We start from the raw sequence: 9,965 nt of genomic DNA on the forward strand, positions 1-9,965 counted from the left end.
AGATTAATCCCAACAAAACCACTCAGACTCGCAAATACTATTGGAACTCAAGTATTCCCTTGCTTCACCAGGAATCAAAGATAGCAATCGATCATTTAAGTTGGTCTACTGCTTCATTAGTTGGAGAAAGGATGGCCCTTTCTTGGAAAAATGTTCCAATATTGAAACTTTGAATTATTGAAGGATACACGAAATCAATAAGATCACAAACCCGATCATCAGTTAACCGTATTTTTTTATTAACCTAAGTACCTTGCAATGATGCTAAATGTAAGAGGAACTTAAAAAAGCATTGACAATATCTTGCCTACCACCATTAGGAATTATCAGAAGAAATTGTCTAAAATCTCCACCAAATACAATGGTCGTACCCACAAAAGGTAGATGACACTAGTTAGAATCATCATATGACAATATATCTCTCAAACTCTTATCAAAAGCTTCAAAAGCATGCCTATGTACCATAGGGGTCTCATCACATATAATCAATGATGTATTCTTTAATAAATTCGAAATATCACTATCTGGCTTTATATGACATAATGAATCCTCATTTTGGTTTAAAGGAATTAGAAACCTAGAATGTGTTGTCCTACCTTCGGTAAGCAACAAAGAAGCAATCCCACTTGAAGCCACATTCAAAACAATCTTTCCTTGAGAGCGAAGAGATGTAGATAAAGTTTTCCATAGAAAGTTTTACATGTCCCTCCATATCCATAAACAAAAAAAGATTCCACCTTTGTCTTCTTCAACAACTTTTATTATATCATTGAAAACTCCCATTTGCTCGGCGGTTAACAAATGATAAAGGTTGTCAAACTCCTTTTTAAGTTTATTCTTATCATAATCCAACTCCTCAACAGTTAAACGATTGTTCAATGAGGATGCAGAATCAAAATCAGGATACGGCATTGTAATCCAATTTCTTAACGTCGAATTATTTCGATTTGAAATCCTCTTCATCTCGCACAACATAAAGTTTTTTATCCGTTCATCATCATAGTGCAAAGGACATGTGGTGTGCAAAAATTTCAAATAAAGGACGCCCAATGTAATTTCTAAAGACAAAGTACACAGGGTGTAAGTAGGTATAATGTTAATGGACAAACCGTATAATTTACTTAAAATGTTAAACTTCTCTCTATCAAATAAAACATGCATGTTCAGTATATAACTTTCTTCATATTTTGTTAATATAGTTATTTATTTTACAAAACCGAGTAACTTGTTGAAAACTTTATTTTGTTTATGAACTAGGTGATGCCCCGTCCACGTTGCCAGGCAATGCCCGAATTCTCAACCAATTAAAAAAAGAGTACTATAGTTTTGCTAGAAAGAAAAAGTAAAAAGCATGTTAGACAGCTCCTTGACACAATTTTTAGCTAGAGGCAAAGTCATATTTTTATTTTTACTTGGGAGAAAAATCATTTTTTTTCTCGAGGGTAAAATCCTAATTTTTGGCTAGGGGAAAACCATATTTATATTTTGCACTGGGGGCAAAAAACGTAATTTAGAATTGGAGGTGATATCGTAATTTTAACCGAGGGGAAAACCATAAATTTTAGCTGGGCAGAAAAGCATAATTTTATTTTGAATTAGGGGCAAAGACGTAATTTTAAACTGGGGGGCAAAACCGTAATTTTAAAGTCAGTATAAAATAATAAACTGGTGTAAAATCGTAATTTTGAGCGCCGGGGGGGGGGGGATTTTATTTTGAACTGGGGCGAAAACGTAATTTTGTCTGAGGGTAAAAGCGTAATTTTTTTGCCGAGTCCGAAATCGTATTTTCTGTTTAGCTGGGTTTAAAGTCATTTTTTTTGAATCGGGGGAAAATCATAATTTTGAACCGATGGTAAAATCATAATTTTGAGGTAGGGGAAAACCATAATTTTATTTTTAGCTAGGGGCAAAAAAGTAATTTTAAAATGAGCGTGAAATCGTAATTTTGAACCGAGGAGAAAATCGTAATTTTGAGCTGGGGCAAAAGCATAATTTTACTTTGAACTGGGGGCGAAGACGTAATTTTAAACTGGGGGCAAAAGCATAATTTTAAAGCGGGTATAAAATAATAAGCTGTGGGTAAAATCGTAATTTTTTAACCAAGGGCAAAATCGTAATTTTCACCTGCCTGCAAAAAGGTTATTGTATTTTTAAGTTGGAAGAAAAAGCGTAATTTTAAACTGGGGGCGAAACCGTAATTTTAAAGTTGATATAAAATAATAAACTGGTTGGTCTAATAGGGGAATGATGGCCGCTCATTTCGACCAATGGTAGAGAAACACTGAAGGGGTATGGTCCCAGATCTCGCGTCAGCATCGACCGCGAGTGACCATTACCCTTAGCAAAACCCCCACTAGCTAACAACCTACTTGTGCCCATGCGAGAACGCGTTGGCACAAGGGTTGAATCCAATCTATCTAGTAACGAAGGAGGACTTACATGGAATATGAGAACGGTAGAGTGATGCGACAGAGCATCACATCTGGTGTACGAAAACGGAAGTACTCACAGCGATGCGGCATCGCACCGCATCCAGTGAACACTTCCATCAATACAAGAAAGCCTTACCTTAGGCATAAAAGAAGATGAACGTAACGGTGCGGCTGACACCGCACCATATGGGCATTTTCGTCACGACAAGGGATGCAGGCAAATAGTCTCCGCGGACGACGATGCGGCTAGCACCGCATCTCGCGTATTCCTTGATCACAAGTAGGAGACGCGGTAACTTCAGATGTTACCGCACGTAGCGATGCGGCTTGCACCGCATCCTATGCACTCAAACAAGTGGGACTGACACCACAGTGCAAGTGGCACCAATGGCAGTTACCTGTCAGAGCTACGTAAGCAATGGACTGACGTGGCGTAACCTCCACAACCGACAAGCCTGACACACCTGCAAAGGTGCAGCACGTCGTCAGTCCATCCATCATCATCCTCCTTCACTCCTCGGCTATAAATACCAACCCCAAACCAGGTTTGAGGTATCTCTTCACAACTCTCTCACTACTAATACTATCTTACTTTGCTTCCCAAGCAAACTACTGATTATCACGCCGGAGAGTGGTAACAAGGAGCACCCCCCACCCCATCCTCCTTGTTACGAGTCACGGCTTGTTTCCTTGTGCAGGAGATCAACCACCGGTGATCCAGCCAGCGATCCTCGAGAGGAAGGGATTAACCCTTCTTGACGAGACCAGTGTGTTAACTCTGCCCGGTTAACCATTGTTTCATCAAACACTATTCCCTGCGATGGTATGTTTATATGTTGAATAATAATAATAATAATAATAATAATAATAATAATAATAATAATAATAATAATAATAATAATAATAATAATAATAATAATTAGACGTGTCTACGTGAATAAACACGCAAGATGCACAATAGATTTTCGGTCAATGATGAATTGGATAAGGGTGTTTTTAAATGGAAAATAATAATGTCACGAAAGTTAAGGAAGTGTAAGCAACCTGATCTTTGATCATAGAAAGTCAGAATTCGAATAACTCAACTTCAATATAATATCGAATCAACTTCTGTATGCTAAAGGATAGATGTAAAGTCAAAGACTCAAAATAACTTCTTTGACTAAGTATTTAACATAAAGTGATAAGGGGACTAGGGGTGGTTCACTAGTGATAGAATTTATCACTCACAAGCACCAATCAAGTTTTGCCATGTCATTGACCATTTTTCCATCACTCACAACCATTTTTACTAGGGGTGGTCATCACTCACCACCACACCCAACAATTTCCCCCCAACCAACAAATACCCTCACAAACCAAAATGATAACGCGTGAAGGAAATAACGGAAAATGGATTTTATCAACTTCCACGCGTGAAGGAAATGGACCGGCGGTGGGTGGCAACGCGTTATAAAAAGTTTGCGTTATAGTTTCACGGAAAAAGGGTGACCGCCCCGGGTCCCCTAAAGGAAAAGTTTATATATAGGGCTGTTTGGCTGAGCTTTTCAAAAGAGCTCATTTGCTTTCTGAAAAGCAAATAAGTCAATAAGCTGTTTTGAAAAGCTCCATTTTAAAGCTTTTTAAAAGAGCTTATTGACTTATTTGCTTTTCAGAAAAGCAAATAAGCAAATAAGCTGTTTTGAAAAGCTCAGCCAAACAGCCCCATAAACTTCATACATTTTGGTTGAGATAAATGTAGAAACGCGTTGATCTTCAATCAGATCAGGAGAACCTCGCAAGATATTTTGGTTGAGATAAAGTCAGAAGATTTTGGGTGGGTTAAAAATAGATTTTCATGTAAGTATATTAGTTGGAAGAAGTGGTGTAAATATCCTATGTATATATTGTAGTTTTGGTCCTTTGTCTGTTTGAGTCGGGGGTTTTGTTTTTATTTGGTCTTTTGCCCGTTTGGGTCGGAGTTTGTTTTAATGAAGTTTTATTTTCAAAAAAAAATATATATATAAACTTCATATGAACCAATTATATTAAAGAAATTTGTCCATCAAATCTCTAACATGTAAGACTTCCTTTTTTTCGTGTTTTCATCATGTTGACATTTTACTTTTGTATGTTGAAGTTTTTTTTAGGTTTTGAATCAGGTTGACATGTTACATCTCTTTGATTTTTGTGTAGTTGTATTAAGTTTAATTATCAAATTGATAATAAATTAAGCGTATAAGAAAAATATAAATTCGACCACCCACATTGCCTCAACACCCCAGGTGTAAAACCACACATTTGACAATAGCCAACGTCAAAAGTTTTTTTGAAATTGTTTTCTAATATTTCAAACAAATATTATTTTGGCATACATGGTTGATATGTTTGACAATGAGTTTTGCTATAGCTGTTAAAACTTAACGCCTCTAGTTTTAGAAAACAATTTCAAAAAAATCAAAGTAAAACTTTTGTTTGGACTTTGGACATCAGAAGTGCTAGATTCTGTTTTGTTTTATTTTATTTTATTTTATTTTATTTTATTTATTTATTTAAGAAAAAGAAAACACGCACTATGTTTTTCCGTGAATTAAATTACGCATAGAGTTGTGTTTCTTATATAAAAGCTTCGAAGTTTAAACTTTATTAAAATAAAAGGTCTAGTTTTTAGTTAATTTTTTCAAACATAATTAATATGACAATGAGATTATAATCACTTTTGTTATAAGCTTAAGGAAAATAAATACGTATTGCCTACATTCATATATATATATATATATATATATATATATATATATAGGGTAGGGATCAAGAGTGAACCATGTTTAGATAGTGAACAAAAACGAACAGATCCTGGCCGTTGGATGATGAAATCTTGATTATAGGATTTAGTGGCAGTTTTGTAATTCTTATATATTACATGTTTTTTAATTAAATAGTATGAGGGCTAGTTAGTCATTTTCATTCGTTCAGTTATTAGTAGATCAAATCACAAATCAAATTAAACCCTCATCTCATTCTCTCTCTCTCTCTAGAAGTTAAAGAAGCGGCATCATCTCGTTCTCTCTCTCTATAACTAAAGAAGTGATGACTATTATCCTTACGATTGTGATTCTCTTCATGTGATGTATCAAGGTATGAATTTTATGTGTATTTTGATTTTGGCAATTCTCTGTGTTCATCTGATTGTGTACAGTTCAACATTTGTTCCTTTTTTCATGTAAAAGTTAGGGTTTTAGGGTTCATCCGATTTAACAGGAAGTCTCTGTTTTAAACATATTTAAAAAAACAGTAGGAAACACATTGTTGTTTGTTAATTTATTTTTTCACATTTTGTAAAAGGGGCCTGTGTTTGATAAGGTTCATAAACAAATTTATGCCTTGTTTACACATATCTATGCTTGTGTTGAAGAGATTGCTTATTAGTTGCTAGTTTGTTGTAGTGATTCATCATGGATAATATGTCACTATACACAGGTATATAATTATATAAAAATTACAGATACACATGTGTATGAACTATTATATAATAGTTTTGGTGTTTTGTTTCAAATTGGATTAATGTTTGGTTCTACAAATATGTATAATGTTATCTGATGTTGCTTTAGGATGTTGATTCGATTATACACATATGTATACTCTGTTTTTGGATTTATTCGATTATACATATGTATACTGTTTTGTTGTTCTTATATGTATAAACACCTTGTCTATTAATTAACTGTTAGTATAGTAGTTGATTTATTCGGATTTTGTGAAAGGGGTGAGTTTACGCTAGGATTCATACACATATGTATACTCTGTTTTTTGGGTTTATTCGATTATACACATATGTATGCTCTGTTTTTTGGGGTTTATTCGATTATACACATATGTATGCTCTGTTTTTTGGGTTTATTCGATTATACACATATGTATACTGTTTTCTTGTTCTTATGTGTATAAACCCTTGTGTTGTAAGAGAGTGATCATGTGCTACTAGTTTAATGTGTTGTTTCAAAGTGGAAAAGACGCCATTATACACATACGTATAAAGAAAATCTTATGTCTAATACACATCTTATTTAGAACTGGGTTATCGTTGGAACTATCTGAAATCTAATGCTTAGTGTTTTGTTTTTTATTAGTGAAGTTCAGCATCCGAAAGGGGTGGAGTTTGAAAGGGCAAATCCATACAGGTTGGATATTGACTCTGCGACCACTAAAAACGATGTTGACTTTGGTGTGTTCACCATCCGGTACATGAAAACGTGGATGGGAGTAACAAAGGAAAAATTCCATAGTTTTTTTCCTCTTACACGAACGGAAAAGAAATCCAAACTCACTCTTCTACGGAAAAAATATGCAACTCGGATTGTGACATCGAATGCGAATAAACACCGTGATAGAATCATCCAAGAAGCGAATGAATATGCAAAGACTAGGCTGTCTTTTTTATTAAGAATTTTGTTCATATTTGGTCAAAGATAGTTTGTTAGTATTATGCATGAACTAATTGTGTAGATGTTTATTCTCAAAAACCTATTTTGTATGTTTATTTGAATTTAGTTAGGGTTATGTATGAACTAAACGTTTGTTGGTGTGCTTTTTGATGTTTTTGTTTTATTGTATTTAGGTTACATAAACTAGATATAGATGTGTATTCTTTATAAATTTGAAAGCGTGTGTTAGTATAGGATTTACATATGTGTAAGAATCATTAAGACACATGTGTAACGAACAACGCTTATATACATATGTGAACTTTATTTCAGATTCGGTTTGATAGACCCGATAGACGTCGTTATGCAATGATGTACGAACGGAAACCACATTAACCTTAATTCACATATGCGTATCATTTAATATATTACATCAGTGTATTGGACGTATACAAATAATGTTAATGTGTTATAGTGGTATGTACTGAATATGGTGTAATGAACAACGTTTATGTACATATGTGAACTTTTTTAAAATTCGATTGATATACTTGGATGGACGTCTTTGTGCAATTGTGTACAGGACAAAACCACATATTATTATCTTGTTTTACATATGTGCATCACTCAATTATACATCGATGCATTGTACGTATACAAAATATATTAACTGTTAAATAATGTATTCTAGTGATAGGAAGGTGAACCTGTGTTGAGTAAAATCTATACTTGTTAAAAACAAACCAGTGTCTACTTCTGATAATCATAAGTCTGGTAATAACTTTGGATAATCAATTTCATAAAGACGTCTTTCTTGGTATCTATTAAGTTCTTAGATAATCCAAAATACTTAGTTCATCCACAACTTTAAACAACATAATCAAATCCAAACGCTCCCATATGTCAGCTAGTAATACAAACATATAAAAACCTCAAGCATGCCTAGCCAACATTTGAAACATGAGTTTGAGTAGCAGGTTCGTTGCTTGGCGTGACCTTTGAACGTGCGTATCAACTGTATCAATGTAACCATACTTGCCATGATATGTAATTAAGTTATGCTGATATGAAACGAGAGTCCGAGTGGCAGGTTCAAAAGTAATACACATATGTATAAAAAGTGTTATAGATATGTAAATTGAATAATTCATATAACTTTAACCAGTTCTATATTTATTAAGAAATTATACACCCAAGATATGTAAATTAAGTTCTGCTGATATAAATACAAATTTAGAATACGAAAACTATGAAAAATGTAATGAAATTCTTATGTTATGCATATTTCTGTAGTAGACAAACTGAATAGATCTCTGAAATTGTTATGTTGTGCATATGTTCTGTAGGAAAAAAATCACATCCTCCATTGCCCATTCTAGAGTAGGTTGTTCATAATATTGGAATTAGCCATAAAATTTACATGAATACGAAAGTATTATGTTATAACTTTGGGGAACAATCAAGATATCCAGATAAATAGACGAATAACAAAATTGATGAAATTTAATATGAATCTCAAGTTGTGTGGAAAGCAACTTAAGAAATAAACGAAGAACAATCAAGATATCCTGGACATTTTTTTTTTGGTTAGATGTTGGATTCGAAAATTTTGAATGGAAGATAATAGATTTAAAATCACTAAAAAAGAGGAATCAGTTACCTAACGTGGTAACTGATTTTGATTAATCTCATCTAAATTTGGATTACAATTTAAAAAAAAAGATAAAATTAAATGTATATAGTTAAAGACAACCCTACCCTTATTAATCCTAAATTAAATCAATGGCTAGGATATGTTCATTAAGTTCACATATAAGGGGTAGGTTCACAAATGAACCTAACCCTATATATATATATATATATATATATATATATATATATATATATATATATATATATATATATATATAGGGGAAAGATAAATCGAAAACCCATGTGAGTTGAGAAAACCCAAATAAACCCTATGTAACATTTTTATTTTTTTCTAAAAAAATATGAAATGTAATATAAATGTACACGGACCTATTTATGAAAAAAAAATGAAAAAAACGCTTACTATTTTTTTTTTAAAAAATGTTGAAAATTTATATGTTACATTTTTTTTGGACATACATATTATGTAACCTGAAATTTTGTAACATTTTAAAAAAAAAAACTACTTGGTGTTTTTTTGTGTTTCTTTTTTTAAAATGTTCAAATATATGTATATTACATTTCCTATTTTTTTTAGAAATGTATCTTGAGTTTACATGGTTTTTTTACAAAGGTTTTCTGAGTTTTCTCAACTCAAGTGGGTTTTCGATTTATCCTTCCCCTATATATATATATATATATATATATATATATATATATATATATATATATATAGGAGAAGGTTCATTTGAGAAGAAAATTTTATTGAGAAGAAAAAGAATAAAAGGGTACAATTGTAAAACATTAAATAGTTTTTTTCTCATCTCATTTATTATTATGTTTGACTAATTAATTAGTCATTAACACTATAATCCTTCACACTAAATATTTTTGCCTACACACATCAAAAGTTATCCTACTCATTTCGAAATTTATCCTAAACATATTGAAATTTATCCTACACAACTCGTAATTTATCCTACACGCCTCATATTTATCCTACACTATAAATGAATTTTTATTTTTATTTTTTGTGAAAAATATATAACTTAAAAATAAGTTACAAATTTAATATAGTTAGTTATTAAAGATGAAACTACCAATTAATGATGTATGTAAGTTTACTAATATACCCTTATAGTTACATTAAGTACAAATATTAAATGAAGTCTAATAAAGCATTTCTATTGGTTGAAATTTCTTCTTTTTTCTTCTTACAAAGAATTTCTTCTCATTTGAACCCTCCACTATATATATATATATATATATATATATATATATATATATATATATATATATATATATATATATATAGTTATTTAGAGTTCTGAAATGAACTCAGCCCTATATATATATAGGGTAGGGATATATGGTAAAAAGTGTCTAAAATGTGAGAAGGGTAAGAAGTGTTTTAAACCATTGGATATTTGATCTAATGGTTGAGATCAATAGGGTATAAAATGTAAATTGTGTTTTAATTAGAAGGACCTTATGTAAAATT

The 9,965-nt window shown here is 32.1% G+C and overlaps 1 long non-coding RNA gene across 1 annotated transcript; it reads left to right on the top strand.

Moving 5' to 3' along the window:
• The first annotated feature begins 5,422 nt into the window (after positions 1-5,422).
• Positions 5,423-6,968, top strand: LOC118483906. Its single transcript, XR_004872200.1, has 2 exons — positions 5,423-5,546; positions 6,539-6,968. It is a non-coding gene; the product is annotated as an uncharacterized LOC118483906 (long non-coding RNA).
• The last annotated feature ends 2,997 nt before the right edge of the window (positions 6,969-9,965 follow it).

Source organism: Helianthus annuus, chromosome 11 (genome assembly GCF_002127325.2).
Source record: "Helianthus annuus cultivar XRQ/B chromosome 11, HanXRQr2.0-SUNRISE, whole genome shotgun sequence".
Lineage (NCBI taxonomy): Eukaryota > Viridiplantae > Streptophyta > Magnoliopsida > Asterales > Asteraceae > Helianthus > Helianthus annuus.